Source organism: Bemisia tabaci, chromosome 4, assembly GCF_918797505.1.
Source record: "Bemisia tabaci chromosome 4, PGI_BMITA_v3".
Lineage (NCBI taxonomy): Eukaryota > Metazoa > Arthropoda > Insecta > Hemiptera > Aleyrodidae > Bemisia > Bemisia tabaci.
Genome location: NC_092796.1, coordinates 42,103,704 through 42,121,311, shown reverse-complemented (window position 1 = coordinate 42,121,311; position 17,608 = coordinate 42,103,704). Strand labels below are relative to the sequence as shown.

Sequence of the window (17,608 nt, the reverse complement as noted above, 5' to 3'; positions counted from 1 at the left end):
ATAAAGTAAGTTGATTTGAATTAAAAATTGTGTCCTTAAAAAATGGATGATGAGGTGATTTGGTTAACATGGGCATTTGTGGTACTTGCGGCGTATTGGGAGTTTGTATGGAAACGACGTGGCAGTAGTCCACACTTTTTACAAGAAACTATTTTGTACAAAGTTCTGTACAAATTTTACACTATTTATACAGTAATATAATACAAAAAAATTATGTACTTTATCACAACTCACATAGCTTCAAAACAAGATAGAAAATGATGGATGCTCAGCCCCGACACATCGATGATCGCGAAATTTGCGCGGCCCGCGCAATTTTCACGTTCAACACTCACCGATGCACTGATGACTTCCATTTTCGCCTCCCATTTGCTACGTGGGCAGACGGCACACAACTACCGTGGCCATCGGGGCGATTATTGAAATGACATCGACTCTATGTCGCCGCTTACGACAAGACATATAGCCCTATCTTAACCGTGTAATATATCGCAATTCGATATTCAAAACCATTACCTACAATTTCAGATATAAAAATGCAAATTTTTTGCAGCCTCGCTAAACGACTTATCAACCATGCATTCCAAAGTTTCTTATCACAGGGCTGTGAAAATATACAATCTAATAAATACAAAATAACCAAATATCTAAAAAGACAAAATTTCAGTTACAGTCAGTTTCAGTCTTATTGTTGCACAAACTAGTTATTTGACAAAAAAAGAAGATGATCACTCAATTGAAAGAAATTGGCGCCCAATCACAACGACAAGTTAAAAAAAATACTGTGGGAGAAATTTTTTAGGATGCGGACCTCCAAAGAGCCTTCAAAATTAAAAGTATACAACAAGTGATAGTGCCATGCATTCTGCATATCAAGGGCCAATACACATTTATACACCGGCTACGTAAATCTGCTAAGTTACAAAACATGAATCGACAGTTGTCGGATTGTACATCAGTGACAAAATGTGTCTAGGCCCTCATTCTTGACTACAACTACTGTCGCCAGAGCCGCTCTCCGACGCGAATGCGTTGGAGCTTCCTGCTTGTTTTTTTTTACAGAGAAACTGTTCCACGAAGCCGTCCAAAAATTTCACTGAATTTTCTTCGTACTGCCATAAAATTCAGTGAAATTTCCGAACTGATCCAAGCAACAATTTCTCTGTAAACAAATAAACTGGCGCCGGCGGAAATTTTGAAACGTCGCATGGCGCTTGTGATACTTTGGCCGGATGGTGACGGTGTAACGCTTTTGTCACTAATTATCATCTGGCTCTCGGACTAAAATTCGACTAATTTGAGCGTTGACTCCCGAAAGTAGCTTTTACAGCATAGCAAAGATGGCAGTGCGGGGTCTGTGAAATATATTGTCTTTGGGCGGAGCAGTAGGATCGGGTCCAGGGAAAGCGGACGGGCGGGCGCGGGCCGCAATCCGAGCCGGTGCCGGTGGTCACTCGGCGAGTCGCAAATAAACCCGCCCGGATACTCGGTGAGCCGTGCCGTCGAGTTCATCCACCGCCGGGCGGGGGGCGACCGGGGGCAGGGGCGCCCGTTCGGGGGCGCTCGGGCGCCTTCGAGACGTCCCGGCGAGCCGGGGGTAGCATCCACCCGGCCGCCTCAGTCTACCCGTTCGCGGCGCGACGCGTTCACGTCCCCCGCCACGCGCCCAGTTCGCCGACCCGTCCGGAGTGCGTCTCGCCCCTCTTCTACGCTTCTTGCGAGTTTTTCGAGTGAGTTTCGTCCGGTGGAGGATTTCAAGTGTGGGGTTTTGGTATCGTCGAATGGGAGCAGGGTGGCCGCAAGTAGGAGACCCGGGGAAATGATGTGGCCGTAGACACCGGCAAGAGACGGAGTAAATGAGTGGATCGAGAATTTCTCCGAGGCCATAGGTACAGGGTGTACATTTTTCGTAGAAGAAAATCTTGAAATTTCAAGTGAAATATATTTCATCAGGCATTTATGATAGGTTTTGAAAAAAATGTCACAAATGGAGATTTTTAACCCCCAGTTGAAGGAGATTTAAACCACAGCTGACACTGTTCGGATGTATGCATGCATGTTGTTTGCTCTTCATATTTCGCGAGTGCAAAAATTGTCACTGTTTTGCGCAATGGGTTTGCTATATGACTGCGAGTTACATACCCTCCTGAAATATAGTAAATATTTCCTAGCCTTGTGAATTCCAAAAAATGATTTCACAGCCTTGTGAATTTCAAAAAATATTTCACTAAAACTTCAAATTTTTCATATTTTTTATTCCATTGCCTTCCACCCTGTACCGAAAATCGAAGAAGACTAAGGACAATGCCTCCGTGACACTAGAGAAGAGAAGCGAAAACGAGAAAGACCAATTCCCAGGAATGATCCAGAAACTAGGGGGGGGGGGGGGGATTTAATCACAATTGTTCGAAAATATATGGTATAATGCGACTTATTTTTCCATAACATTTTACCGGAATGAAGACTTCCTACATGGCGCATCACCCTGTATATCAAGATTATATGGGGGAGGGGCATTCTTAGGCTTACCACCCACACAAAAATTAAGCAGTATTATGGAAATTAACTTGATTAATTAATTATAACTTGATTTATCGTGTAATAGTCAGGAGTGTTGTATATTATTGCGGCCACCTTGCTAAATTTTGATGTAAACCAACAGAGATATCTCAGTTTCGTTATTGTCCCTGGTGTAGCTAAGTTGAGTAGTGGTCGTAAGACGATACCTTTTCAGTGCTGTTCATATTGCACTTTTGGAATGTATTTATAACAATATTTTTGAATATTTTTGTGCGCGTGAGATATTTGGCTACAATTTCTCATAATTGGTCCCATCGGCGCTAAAGGAAAAGTGTCGATTGAAAACATTTTGATCCCAGGATTAAATCTAAACTCAAAGGGTACTTTCTGACTTCTTCCCACCCTCATATTTATGCAATTTGTCTCAAGTGTATCGGACAGTTCCTTTCAGTTTCGGAATTCGCTATTCATAATCACTTCTTATTCTTGATTCAGATCGAGATATCTTTTATTTCAATAAGTTGTCCCCACCACGGCAATCAGTCGGATACCTTCGATGCTGATTTTTTGGAGCAGTGAACTCACCGTGCATCTTGGCAGCATTCTGAAAATGTTAGCCAGTGAAAAGTGATAATTAATCGTATTTTTTGCCTGTATTTGTAATTTTTAAGCCCGACGGTTTTTCTCACAATAATCGAAACAACATAGTGATAAAGTATTGTTTATCGCGAAGTGTTCGCAATTAATCGGTTTTATCGGTGTGATTATGTGCGTTGGAGTACGACATCGTGTCAGAACAACGACTTGCTAAGGATTTCTCCAACGGCAGAGCGTATTTAACAGGTTTTCCTCCCTTCCCTATTAGAGTTGGAGAATTGCATTTGAATGATCAATCAATCTATATAATGACTTTTAATATCTTGAGTTACTATATTTTAAAATGTGTTAATCCTCTGTCAAGGTATCTTGATGCCAGGATTGATAAGCACACGTTTTGAGGTTTATGTTCGATTTTGACAGGAGAGTAGGTAATGGAAGGCACGTCAATAAATTATTATCATTTTTCAACAAGGACTCTCTTCAAAAACAAAATTCAGAATGGAACGTTTTCTAAAATGTTTGCGTTGTTAGGCACAAGAAGTAGTTGGTGTACATCAAAACGAGAATTTTCTGTTTCTTTTCGGTTTATTTCCTCTGGAGTTTTCATTCGGCGGGATGTTTGATTCGACTGAAGACTGAATGATACTCGTCGAAGTATAATATTAACTCATAAGAGTAACGCATAACGCCTGAGACGCGAAGTTTGTATTTTTTGATATCTAACTTTTAAGTAGAAAAAGAAATATTGAGTATTTTAAGCAGGTACGGGTGAGGTATGTTTCTTCAGAAATGAAAAGGTGATTGCCAAACTTCTTTATGAAATTCCGCGGTGTCGTTCGGGGAGGCCGGAGAAGGGGCACTCGCCCCTCTCTCTGCATTTTTAAGTTGCCCCTTCTTAAAGATTGGGTACATTTATTGAAAGATGTAAGGGCATTTTAGGAGATTCGTTGAAGTCCCTCCCCCAAAATAAAGTGTGCTTCCACGGAACAACTTTTGCCTCTCCATTTCTCCTTGAGATTCAGCCGAAAGACACCTCTAAGAAAGGCGGAGTCAGAGATTCTCCACCCAGTAGCCCCACGAATCCCGAAACGTTAACATTGAAAAGTCAGGCACTTGAATAGTTTCGTAGTTTCAGCATCCTTCAACGGGACCAACAGCTTTCCACGATCAAATCTAAGCTGGAGCACAGTGGACCGAGTCAATAGGAGAGGTCGGACAAAATTTGGAAACTTCAAAAGCTTATACCTCCGTGTATACAAAACTTCGAAGTTCTAAAAGTGGTTTTATTGATTTCCTCGTGAAATGGAGATGTTGCATGTGTGAGGAATTTGCGATTTGACTATTGATACTCAGGTAAAAGTTCGCGAGAAACACGATGGTGCCACTGGTTTTCTCTGAAATCAACTCCCAAGCTCATGAAAAGCTCTCAAGTTGAGGCCAAAATGGAGGGGATATCCCACGCTATCCTGAGAGTCCACCTCTACATCAAGACAAACTCTCCATGCAAAGATAGGGAGCAAATGCATTAGCAGTGATGCCGTGTTTTCAGTTTTAGAGTCTCCAAATCAAGTGGCAGCCCTGTCAATGTATTTGCTCCCTATCTTTGCATGGAGAGTTGGTCTTGATGTAGAGGTGGACTCTCAGGATAGCGTGGGATATCCCCTCCATTTCGGCCTCAACTGGAGAGCTTTTTGAGCTTGGGAGTTAATTTCAGAGAAAACCAGTGGCACCATTGTGTTTCTCGCGAACTTTTACAAAAGAATCAATAGTCAAATCGCGAATTCCTCACACATGCAACATCTCCATTTCACGAGGAAACCAGTAAAACCACTTTTAGAACCTCGAAGTTTTGTATAAACGGAGTGATAAGCTTTTGAAGTTTCCACATTTTGTCCGACCTCTCCTTATTGACTCGGTCGACTGTGCTCCAGCTTAGATTAGATCGCGAACTTTTACATAAGAATCAACAGTCAAATCGCAAATTCCTCACACATGTAACATCTCCACTTTCTTCTAGAAGCGACCCCTAAAATTTAAAACGTGACAAAAGAAACATCAAAATTCGCAGATTTAGTGAAAATTTTTATGTCCGACCTCTCCGATTGACCCGATTTACTGTGCGGCGTGCCGAAAATTTTCACTTTCCAAGCTTTGGGTCCAACTTATGACGGGCTACCCGCATGGGGCGACGAGACCGTGCTTGCGGCGAATCCACATGCCCGGAACGTGGGAAAGGATTTCGGGTCGTCCCCCCCCTAAGACGGATAATCTACTCCGAGTCACGTGCCACCCTCATTAATTCAAATTGCTCCCCGGAAGCTTAACGGTGAAAGCTCATCGGTAGACTCCACTCAACCCTCCTTTCTCCGCGCCCGCCGATGAAGTGTCCTAACCGATCGATTAAAATAATCGTGCATTGTGTTTATAAACTCCTCCGTGCAGCCAGCTGGAACACATTCCACAGAGTGGCTTTGTATGCAGGGAGTGTGGTCAGGAGGACCCGTTCTTATGGACTCGTTGCATGATTCCGGGGTTTCTGGTAGTATGGAAAATCGGAAAAGTTAGGGAGTACCGGGACCAGGAGAAGTCGAGGAGAGTTTGATATTTCGATTGAAAAGACGGTTAATTTTCGAGGAACACGTATTTTTGACAATTTTGCCGTTGCGTAACAGCCAAAACAGGAATGTTTACATGCAAAAAAAAATGAAAATTATAAAAAAACCCGAGTTGGGTCGTTTTAGAACTGAGGGATAAACTGATAAAAATGAATTAATTAAAATTTAGAGGTAAATTAAATTCCTTCGACCTTTCCTTCCTCACCCCACTCTAATATTCACTACGAACACTCTAAGATTTTAAAATACCATGAAATTCCCGGGCATTTTCCAGACTATTCGCAGGGAATTCCTGTTTGCCGCCGTATGAGCCATTGTGCGTTGCCGTATTTTCTTCGATAAAAAACGATTACACTGGAAAAATTGAGAATATTTTTTCTGAAATATTTCGGACAATTTTATCAATTTTTTTCTAAAATACCCAAGAATTTCAAGGAAAAATATGCACAACTTTCCACAAAAATACATATTTTACTCGGGGATTGTGGCAACTCTCGAATTTTCATACGGCGTTCTTCCTTAGCAAGGTATTTTTGCAGTCAGTGTCATTCGAGAGCATGAGCGGCTTCTAAAAGTGCCTCTCTCCTTGATTTTAATCGCCAGGAGTCAAGGAATTCCCTACGAACAGTCAGGGAAATGCCCGGGAATTTCTTGGTATTTTAAAATCTTAGAATGTTTGTCGTGTCGTAGAGTGGGGTGAGGAAGGAAAGGTTGGAGGAATTTAATTTATCTCCAAGTTTTAATTAATTCTTTTTTATCAGTTGATCCGTCCATCGCGGAACGCGCACGGGCGCCTCCAAACCTAAAGGGATACATCACGCATTGCGCAATGCTTGCAGTATCCCTTTAGGTTTGTAGGCGCTAGCCGACCGCCTGCCGCGCAGCTGCGCCGCGCGTCATTTCTAAAAGGACCCAACCCGGGTTTTTTCTATAATTTTCATTTTTTTTTTTCATATAAACACTCCTTTTTCGGCTGTTACGCAATTCTTATCGTCTCCTGAAAAATTTCATTTTTCCGAGTTGGGTCGTTTTCGAACTAAGAGATTTAACGATCAGTCATTTTATGGAATTTCAAGCCGATATGCTCATACTCTTTTTCCCTAGGGAAGTCCGTCGTCGGCTGACAGCCAGCGGCGGAAGCTATGGTAAAGAATCAATTATTAATGTGCGCAATTCGAAATCTTTGTTTACCGATCCTTTTCCATAGGTTTAAATGCCAGATCAATCGATGTATCGCAAAAAACGCCACGCCACTGCTGACAGCTCTACCAACTTGCCAAACCCTCACCAAACGGCACGGTTGTGCACTTGAGACTTTATTCGACGGTTGAAATACGTCTCAGAATGATAGGAGGGGAATCGAGTGGAAAGGACGTGAGTCGCATTCCGAAACCTGTAATCCTATTATTTTCCGCGGCATTGTATCCGTTTTTAGATAGATCACTGACGTATAAAGGCTTTAAGGAGAACCGTGATTCGCGGTCCAGCGAGGTGATGACTGTTGGTTGGTGTCTTAATAGAGAGCGGTCAACCCTCACCTGTGAGACTCACCAAGTCACCACTGTCACCTCTTTGCTAAACGTCCTCCGTGGCGTAGCGTGGATTGCGATGTATCGATTGTCCTGTCATTAAACCCACGGTAAAGAATCGATTATTAAGGTGTTCGCTGCGAACACCCTGTTTATCGATCCTTTTCCATACGTTTAAATGGCATAACAATCGACACATCGCAAAGCACGTCACGCCATACTGATGTCCATCTCTCGAAAACTCCAGCCAAAAGAGCGTGTATTGGCTTTCAAGCTTTGAACTTTCACTTCATGTATGGATCTTGAACATAAGAGCGTTCTTTTACGCAAAATATACAATCAAGTGATGATAAGTAGATTTTGTATGTGTTGAATGGACCACTAGATAAGGTACGAATTTCAGCATTCTGATACATGATTCTTAACCAAAATTTTACGTAAAACACGATGCACACAACGAAAATTACCGAATTCAACTCCTTACGAAGATATTTAATGATTCTTAATGCGTGAATTCAAACCACCCGCTCATGAAAACACAATGCTCTACGTGATTCACATCGCGCGCTAAACGTTATCATGACAGTCTCTGCGATATAAAAATCTGGCAACCTTAATCTTGACGCTTTGGCTCAGTTATAGCAAATTGCTAATAGTTTGAACAACACATGATGGGAAATGAACATTGCTCGATTGAGAAGCTTGCTGAAACCGTTGTAGTGGGCGATTTGACTCACGTAGAGCTTTGAGTTTCTTGTGAGCGGGCAGTTCAAATTCCTCGTAACCAATGTGAAATAAAAACGTTAATATCTTCGTTAGGAGTTGGTTTCCGTAATTTTCGTTGTGTGAATCGTTTTCCACGTGAAATTCTGGTTAAGAAACATGTATCAGATCGCTTAAATTCGTACCTTGTCTAGTGGTCCATTATGTTGAGCATATTCGAAGTGTCTGAAATACTTGCCAGGACGCACGATTTGAGTGGTTCGTATTTGGCATTTTTATATTTCCCGCGTCAATGGGCTTTTTTCACTCTTCTGCCGTCCTCAGCAAAAACTCCGTAACTCCAAATAAGGATTCGCATTTTCTATCCGTACGTGCTGCTCTTTTACACGATTACCTTATCAACATCATGCTTCATTTTGTCAGTTAGAGTTCTCAGTGGTATGACACAGTTGTTCTAGAGTTATGAGAGATAAATAATCGTAGGGTTATTTATGCAATAAACCCTCTGGTCAGAAAAAAATTGAAAAACACGTAGAACGGAGTCGCTGCGATTTTGCTACGGTTGGCAGCACGATAGCGATAGCTGAACATCAACTTCGCCCCGAAACAATTATGGTTACCTAACCAAATTGAACATTACCTATCTCGTAAGTTAGCTGTAAGATTTCAGTGGTCTTTAGGCGTTTATTTTTACATTTTTAATAACAAAGAACTATGAGATAACAAATACATTACAAGGAATGAAATCGATTTTCGCGATTGCGTGTTTATTTAGGTTGGGTTTTCTTATGCCGCAATCAGACGCTGAATTTAGCAGCTGAATGTGGAAGTCAACAGTCATCGCCCAACGGCTGAAATTTAGCAAATTCGAGTTATTTTCAACCAGATGTGTATTAAATCTACTCGAGTGGTTCAGACAAATTCAAAATTGGTCCGATGGTTGCTGAGAATCGTTGCTGAATTTTGCGCGTCACGCGCAAAATTCAGGCATCGGGCCGATGACTTCCGCATTCAAGCCACATTCAGCGTGTGATCGCGGTATTACAACCTGAATCGCAAACCTGGTCCTAGCAGAGTCGACTAAGAGAAGAATATCCAAAATAATTTTAAAAATGCACTAAATATACAATTTGTGTATTTCAGGAATCTTTTCCGTTTTATCTACTACCCAAAGTGATTTTTGTTTGATTTTATCCGCGTAGGAAGAAAACTCAGGTGGTAATATCTCTTGTCCACAACACTTCCATTTTTCAACAACGCTGGTCGTTTGAAAGAACTTGTTTGTGACAATGCTCACATTAACTATTGCAAAATGCGAGTACGAGTATATCCTTTTAAAAGGAGACAATGCGCTCGAAATTGACGGCGTCACGATTGAGTTATTCGATGCTGAGAAAACTTCACGTCTTTGGATTCCGTTTCAGACACCGGATTTAAAATTCGTAGAGTTTACGATATCGAGGACTCTTTCGTTGTCATTTCACGTCATCCGCCATTTCTCTTGTCTCTTCTATCGAAATTGCATTAACTTCTCTCACGGCGCTTAGCTCGGAATTTTTTAAATTTAATCTCTCCGCGTTCTTTTCTTGTGCAATCGTCGAAAGTTTTCAGTATCGGGTGTTTTAAAAGTATTATTGTCTTATCAGAGCGTGTTAACCCTCAGGCCCGCGGGTTTATTGTTGAATGGTTATTGGGCAACCTTGGTCGATAAATATCATTCCTGAGATCCCTATCTATTTTTAAAAACCTTAATGTTTTCATATTTTAGAGAAAGTATTGTAATAATATCTCAAGTACGATATTTTCTAAGAGAGTATGTATCATCAAATCGTCATAGCGCTATCAAAAGAAGATTTCTCCTCCCACAGCTACTATTTACAATACACTCAAAGTCATCATATTAGCGTAGCATTAATCCGTATCAAATAAAATCTTCGTCATGGCTGGTTTTTTTTTTCAATTTTTTTATGTTTTTAGCTCCAGATTTTATGTAGTGGTCTCAATATGCACCAAGATACTTGATCACACACCTGAACAGGCAAATACCCGTAGCTAGATTAACGTATCAATGGAGAACGTAGTATGAACCTACGGGCCTTGCCTAATTTTGTCAGATGGTGTACAAATTTTCTGCGAAATCGGTGAATTTTTTCCTGAAAAATTTTCAGCGAATTCTATTCTCGATACAATCTAGTGAGCCTGAAAATTTCAATGAGAACCATGCTTAAGTTCTCTTAAAAATATAATGTTTACCGTGGGGAGAAATGTACACCGAAAAAAAGAGGTGCTGTAGTAACATCCTGAATGTTAAAAAACATGTGCGACAACTCTTGGATGTTGTCATTACCACTCTGGCTGTTGAAGTAGCATCTTAGGATGTTACTTTTACATCCTATCATGCTGCGTTAACTGCCAGAGTGTTAATAGCAATATCCAAGAATTGTCGCACATTTCTTTAGAAACCGTAACATCCGGCATCTTTTCTTTTTCGGTGTATTAACCTCCGAATGCTCTTACGACGTTCTTTCACGGGAAACTCAAACCACTCAAAGAGAAGGGAAGAAACTGCGGGTCCGAAAGGAAAACCGAAGGGAGGGATGTCGAATCCGGAGCTGTCGGGATTACCGCTATCGAGTCGGTTTTTTTTACCCCCTCCCCCCTCCCCCCTCCCCCTCCCCCTCCCCCCGAACTCGCCTTCGCGGTCCCATCAGAGCTTCGGCGCGATATCCTTCGCCCGGATGAATCTTTAATTAACTTTCGAAAGTCTCAACGAGACGAGTGCACTCGGATCCGCGCTTCTTGTCCGCGGTACCGCTCTCCGTAGAAACAGCGTAACTGCACCTCGATATGAGCCCTGCCGCCCGAGTAACTCAATGATTTTCAAGGAGCGAGTGAGAATCGAGTTATGAGCTTTGATCCACGCAGTCGCGATTTTTTGCCGTTTACGTAACCGCGTAACTGCGCCTTAGATGAGCAATGCTGTCTGTGTGATTCAGTGCTTTTCAGGTTCGAGTGGGAATCGAGTTATGTTGTTTGATCGACGGAGCCGCGATTTTTCGCCTTCCTGCGCTCGATCCCGAGTTGTTCGGGTAGGGTATCGTCTCGTCCGTGCGTTAGGGTGAATGTAAGTCGGACTGGGTTTAGTAGAAAGGAGCCAAATACAGACGTGTTTATTGAAGCACTTATGTACAAAGGGAAATTCATGTTTGATACGTCGTTTTAGAAATTTGAAAAATTTGAATGATGCTTCTTGAAATAGAGCCAGGCCTGCCGGACGGTGTGGGTGGAGCCAGAAGTGTATTTCAGACTTTTCCGATGTGCTCGTCGTGATTTTTGCGCCATTTTCTACAAGTGACGAATAGTGGCGTGGCGTGCTTTGCGATATATCGATTGTTATGCCATTTAAACCCATGGAAAAGAATCGATGAACAAGGTGTTCGCAGCGAACACCTTAATAATCGATTCTTTACCGTAGGGTTAAATGGCATAACAATCGATATATCGCAATTCACGCCTCGCCACTGGTGAGGAATTACTCTTCTTTTTGCTCTAGCTGAAGTTTGCAACATGTCCATCGTCCCAACGTAGATGGACTTCTTTCGGATGAATGCGTGAAATTATTGAGAAATTTCAAAATACCTCCAAAGTATGCAACGCATTAATATAAATTTTGAAAATGTATTCATTCAATAGCCTTTTGACTCCCCACGATACTTTAACGGCTAGGAGATTTCAATTCTGTAAACCTAAAACAGTATATTTGTGAGGTCGGATCCGAACATCGACTTTCGAGGTAGGATGAAGCGATAGAACTAACTCTCGGCTCGGGGATAATTCAAGCGCGCACGAATTTAAAACCGTGCGAGGCGAAAAAGGAGGCCTCGGAAATCCGTCGCGATGCATGACATTCTCGCGCACGGGAGGAGACAATCACGAATGAGAGCACGGCTGAATTAACTCCTTCAATCACCAGAGTCAGCAGCCTGCAGCACACGCGTCACACGTGATCCGAAGCTCTTCCAAGTCTCTCGCTTTAGAACGTTTCCCCCACACTGCCGAGCCAAGGAAGAAAGTCGTATGAACATTTGGAAGTTGCGAAATTTCTACTGATAACATTCAAAGTTCCTGGAAAACTTTAGTATTTTTAGAGAATGTTATCCACAATTTCAATCTGACGGATCTATAATTTTCAAAGTAAAATAGCCATTTTTTTTTCTTAAAATTAAATTTGTTTAATGGGAAAGTTTGGAAAATTTTGAATGTTTATCCGGCATTTCGCCTCGTCAAGACAGCATAGTATCGCCGTGCATTCAGTAAGAAAGAACAGATAAAAATCGAGGAAAAAATTTTGATGATGGAAATCAGCGTTGGACGAGAATGTATGTACTCCGGAATTTGTGGTAATTTCACAGTATTTTTACAGGAAAGCTATCGGCTTTATATGATTAAAGTGTAGTTCTTGCATATTCTGAATAATCACGTAACTAATCGCTTATGCTGCCATGCTGAGAGAAAACGCCGTATGTCCATTCGAATGTTGCCAAAATTTCCCTGATAAAAAAAGAATATTTTTTATCATAAATGGATTTTTTTTTTTTTTTCTATTTTGAATTTTCATGTTCTAGGTTCAATTTGAGATGATAATTCTATGAACAATTTGCAAAGGAAAATGCCCAAGATTTCCTGAAAAATCGTATTTTTATCTGAAGAAATTTGGCAATGTCCAAATGTGCTTACGGCGTTTTTCCTTTATTCGGCAGAGCAGGGACGAGAAACAGACGGAAAGTTGAGGAGCAGGAGGTGGTTCGTGGGTAGAGGGAACCCGTGTCCGCGAATTCCACAAATTGATCGCGGTGAAAGGTGTAAGAGATTTGCATGTTAAGGTGCGAGTGCTCATGAAGTTGGTCTGCCGCACGCTCAACAGCGCTGACACAATGCCTGAAACTTTACCCTCAAATCCAGCGATGAAATTAGCGATCCCTCCCCTCCCACCTCACTTCGTGTCTACCGCATCCTTCTAGGGTTCGCTCTTGCGTCTATTCGACGGGAAAATTTAGTCCATGCTCAGAAAGCTGCAAGTTTAGGAGTGCATATCGATAGTTTTTCGATTAGCGAATAACTAATCGATAAATCGAAAGTCTGTCGAGTCAAATAATTTTTCGGTGTTTTGGATGTTTTATGAATCGATTGATTGACGGATTGTTAAAATTTCGATTAACTGTCCAATCCATCTTATACTACCGGTAGAAACTACCCAGTTTCCAGGTCAAATTTCTAAAATTCAGCTCAAAACTTCTAAAAATTCTATAGCTCTAATTTCAAAAGTGCTACTGCCCGATTTTTGAAACTTTAACTGGCTACTTCGGCAAGATAAGGCACAGCCCTATCTGCGCCGTTTCATTCACCGATGTTTGATTCTTGTCGCGCCTACATAAATTTCAACAATCAGACTGCTGGTATTTTATGGAGAAATAGGATTTCAGGAAAAAATATGGAAACGATTGTGCCGAAATGAGCTAAATCATCATCGTAAATGTTCAGCATACATGATTTTTGATTTTCATAATCAGCACAACTGCTGATTCACACCTAGGAACCCTACTAGACATACCAGGGCACTGGTGGTTTTTTTGAAAATGTATCATTTCAAAATATGTACATTATTCGATTAAAATAGCCAGCTCTACGTCGCAGCGCAGTAGAGTTCCAAAACTCATCTTCGGGAACGACTGATCTTTGTAGATTGGGCTTGATTATACGAACTAAATATTGCAGCTGATATGCGGCACACCACTGTGGTACATGTTCAAATGCATACGTGATCAAACCTCTTTTCATTTCGAACAAGTAAAATTTGTGACGTGACAACTAAACTTTCTATGTTACATCCAAAATTTTTCTCGTCTCAACACAAGTTTCTCAGTCGTGATGATATTGTGGATTCATACTTTATCAGACGTTTTCTTTGAAAAGAGGACAGGTTTCCCCGCAGTTGGATCGTTCCTCCGTATAGTTGCAAGGAAAACACGATTCGGAAAACTCCACGAACACTGAGACACTCGCATGAAGGGAAAATATCCCTCTCTCTTTCAGTCACCACCGTTCACGCACACTCCCTTTGATCTCAATTGAAAATTTCCAGTGTCTCTGTTCTTGGATGCTCGTTACAACGTTTCACACGAGGCCGCATAAGATTATAACCACGATGAGCCTTGATGTCCATGTGACTCCATGTTTTTCAGGGCTCATGTTGGAAGTGAGATACGACGTTACGTCCGCGAGACAGCGCCACGCTCGCTTTCTTCCGGCGCATCCGGGGTTCGGATCTCGCCGCGGACGCCGAGTCCCCTACGGATGCTAGTTTGATGAATAGTCGGGTCTCGTAACCCATTAGCAGCGCCCCCAACGGTAAATAGCCCACACTCAACGGAGCAGAACTTTAAATAGCCCCCAACTTGGTCGCGAGTTTCGGGAGTTCGGCCGACTTGGAGGCGACCGCGCTGCGTTACGTTTCGGACGGAGCCTTTTAAAAGGCCCGAAAATCGGCGTTCTCAGACGTTGATTCGTGCATTCATTGAGCGAGAAATTCAAATTTTTCGAATTTCGTCAAATGGACGTACTGAAAAAGTACTGAATTTTTATATTAAGGAGGTACTGAATTTTTGGAAATGTACTGAAAAAGTACTGTAAAAGTACTGATTTTTGGCCTGCCTGTTTTAGTAGACACCCTGGCGTTGGTTTTCGTCACTTCTTTGATTATTTTGAGGCGTTATTTCCAGATTCAAGGGAAATTCTGGAAAATCGATGAGAGTCACAACAAGAAACTAAATATATTCGTCCAAATTCTTAAAAATCCAAACATTAAATCCTGGTCTTAAATGACAATTGAGTGTTTTGACTGGCACAATGCTCCGTATAGGAAGATGCATTGGATTATCACGGAAAAAAAGAGATACGGGTTGTTGGATGATGTAAGCATTTCCAATTAATGTTTGGTAGTGACCAAAAGAATGGGTCTGTTGCAAGCAAGAGATACAGCCAACTGAAAAGTTGCGCGGCGTGCTTTGCGATATATCGATTGATTTGCCATTTAAACCTATGGGAAGGGATAGATAGACAGGTTTTTCGCAGCGAACACCTTAATAATCGATTCTTAACCATAGCTTCAAATGGAGAAATATCGATAATCGATCATTCACGCCTCGCCACTGCATTTGAATACACTTTTAAAGTGAATTCGCTGGAAAATCACGTTGGGCACATAAAAAAAGTCTGAAATCCACTCCTCAACACGCACGAAAAAAATTTAAACAGCAAACTTAAAATTAGTTGGCTGCATCCCTGGGGTGTACGAGACCCGTCCTCAACATTTTGGCTCCAGAGATAACCAATAGAAGCCGAACATTTTTTTTTGCCAATAGGCAACCTGTTTTCACTTTCCACGTCCCCCGCCGTTTTTCATTTCTCCAACCTCATAACATTATCTCACCGAGTCCCTCCTCTCCTCTCCCCCCCTCACCCCCCGGGGGTCAATATTTCATTTACCGACAGTAGAATGGACCGTCGAAGCGGCTCCGGGGGTCGGCAGATATACAATCGAGGCGGGTTGTGATGTCAACGTTAAGTGCACGGCAATTGAATTATCCTCAGATTAAATTCAAACGAGACCCGGTCTCCAGGGGCTATTATGGAGAGGCTCACCAGGAACAGCTGCACACTCCACCCGCAGGAATCGAAAGTGAGCCTCTTCGATCGTCCTCCAGAGCGCGCGCTAGTCGCTGTTTACTCCTTGACGCGGCGCACACTGTGGTGTTTGATTCGAAACGCAGACGAAATCGTTCAGTATCGTGTCGGGAGCGTAAGGAAAATTGTAAAACCGAGGAAATCAGGAATATGTCTGGAAGTTATGAGTGTCGATCAACTTGTAATCGTGTTATGAATTTATGAATGAGACCTTTCACAGAAAACGGGGTCTAAGTCCTCAAAAACGTATGATTGAGTTATCTATATAAAAACGCAGGGAAGAGGCTTACAAACATTTTAACGGACCAAAACACTCAGAATTATCTGACCAAGCCAGAGTTAGGAGAGAGTCTGAAGTTATAGAAAGTTACGGTTTCGAAAAGAGCTATACGTTTAGAAGTCTGTCACGTGAAAGACATGAAACTGTTGAATTTCACCACAACTCTCTCCCTCTTTTGGCATAAAACAAACTGATTCGCGCGCGACTTTTTCCTCAAAAAACGAAGAGGTTTTCCTTTGAACTTTCCAAATCCGACTTTTTGACTTCATGGTACGAAAATTGCTGGCCAATAAATGTTGCCTCCGCGCAGTCTAAGATCTATTTTGCCTCCAACGGTCATGTACCAATTTTTCTCACTAAATCAGCGTTCAAGGGGATAAAACCATACACAACCCTAATGATTCTAAACTAGAAATCCGGGTTTTTGTTTTTTTTGTTAGTTTTATTTTCTACTCTTGGTTTCCTGGTTGACGCAGAGAGGTCAACTTATACCACCCCTAAAACGTCTCAGGCGTTCAGATTATTGTTCAGACTTTTTTGCCCACTTTTTGGTGGTTTCTTTCTTTGAATCACTCAGGTTATTTTTGTGTCTTGTTCTTTCCAGTCATCAAATTGTCGGGTCATCAGTTTTCTGGTTAAGAAATTCTTCAATTCGGATTCTTGGCCAAATTTTGAGGTCCGACACCACCGTGCGCAGCGGCCTCGCTTTCGATTCGATTTTCCAACCCCGAACGCAAACACGAGTGCCGATTCCGACCGAAACTACCCTAATTTACGAGCGCCCGAACGGCCACGTGTGCTTGTAGCCTCCTCCAGCGGATTAGCATTTTCGTAAACGTTTACGAGTCCTACAAACTTGCGTCAGCGGCGGATACGTCGCTTGACAATCTGTATCGCACGGCGAATGGAATTTTAAGTGCGCGATACGCCCGAATATGGATTCGCTGCTTCCGGGAGCTAAGGGTTGGGTAGGGCGGGAGGCTAACGATAAGTGAATTGAAGCGCGCCCTTGGTGGAGCTTAGCTGGGGGGGGGGGGGGGGGGTCTGCAAATTTGTGGTTCATCCTCCTCACGTAAAATTTCGTGAGGAACAGGATGGCTCAATTGAATCGAGTTTAGGAAACCGCCGAGCCACGTCCAGCTGGAAACCAGGATAAAGCGACTTGTCCCAAGTTTTATTACTTATTATAAATTATATTTTTGGCACGTTTCAAAATCTAATGTAAAAAACGATCGAAAGATCGTCGAAATTTGAGGTTTATCCTGCTCACGAGTTTAGGAAACCGCCAAGCCACGTCCAGCTGGAAACCAGGATATAGTGACTTGTCCCAAGTTTTATGACTTATTATACATTATATTTTTGGCACGTCTAAAAATCTAATGTAAAAAACGATTTGCACAAGGGAGGCCAAAAATCAACTCTTGAGCTAGATATTGACGCGTAATTTTGCCGCAGATCCAATGGAAGTTATATCATACAAATGACGTCATTTTGACGGCGTAGTTCCGCAATCACATATCTCGATTGCGGTGTCTGAAACTCTCCGTCTCCATGTGATTTTTTTAAAGGAGAACAAATTGACATCATTCCTTGAAGTT

The 17,608-nt window shown here is 42.0% G+C and overlaps 2 protein-coding genes across 12 annotated transcripts in view; both read left to right on the top strand.

Annotated features, from left to right (window-relative positions):
* Positions 1–17,608, top strand: part of LOC109033572 (uncharacterized) — a 186,413-nt gene that overhangs the window by 131,276 nt on the left and 37,529 nt on the right. The window lies entirely within an intron of this gene.
* The window catches only part of rg (A kinase anchor protein rugose), a 466,509-nt gene continuing 450,029 nt past the window's right edge, over positions 1,129–17,608 (top strand). For 3 of the 10 annotated variants that reach the window (XM_072299883.1, XM_072299881.1, XM_072299880.1), the window contains exon 1: positions 2,419–3,363. The gene's annotated coding sequence lies outside the window, so the exon portion shown is untranslated. Of the gene's footprint in view, positions 1,731–2,414; positions 3,364–17,608 lie in introns of those variants that run through there. The other 7 variants (XM_072299879.1, XM_072299874.1, XM_072299876.1 and 4 more) reach the window with 5 other exon arrangements.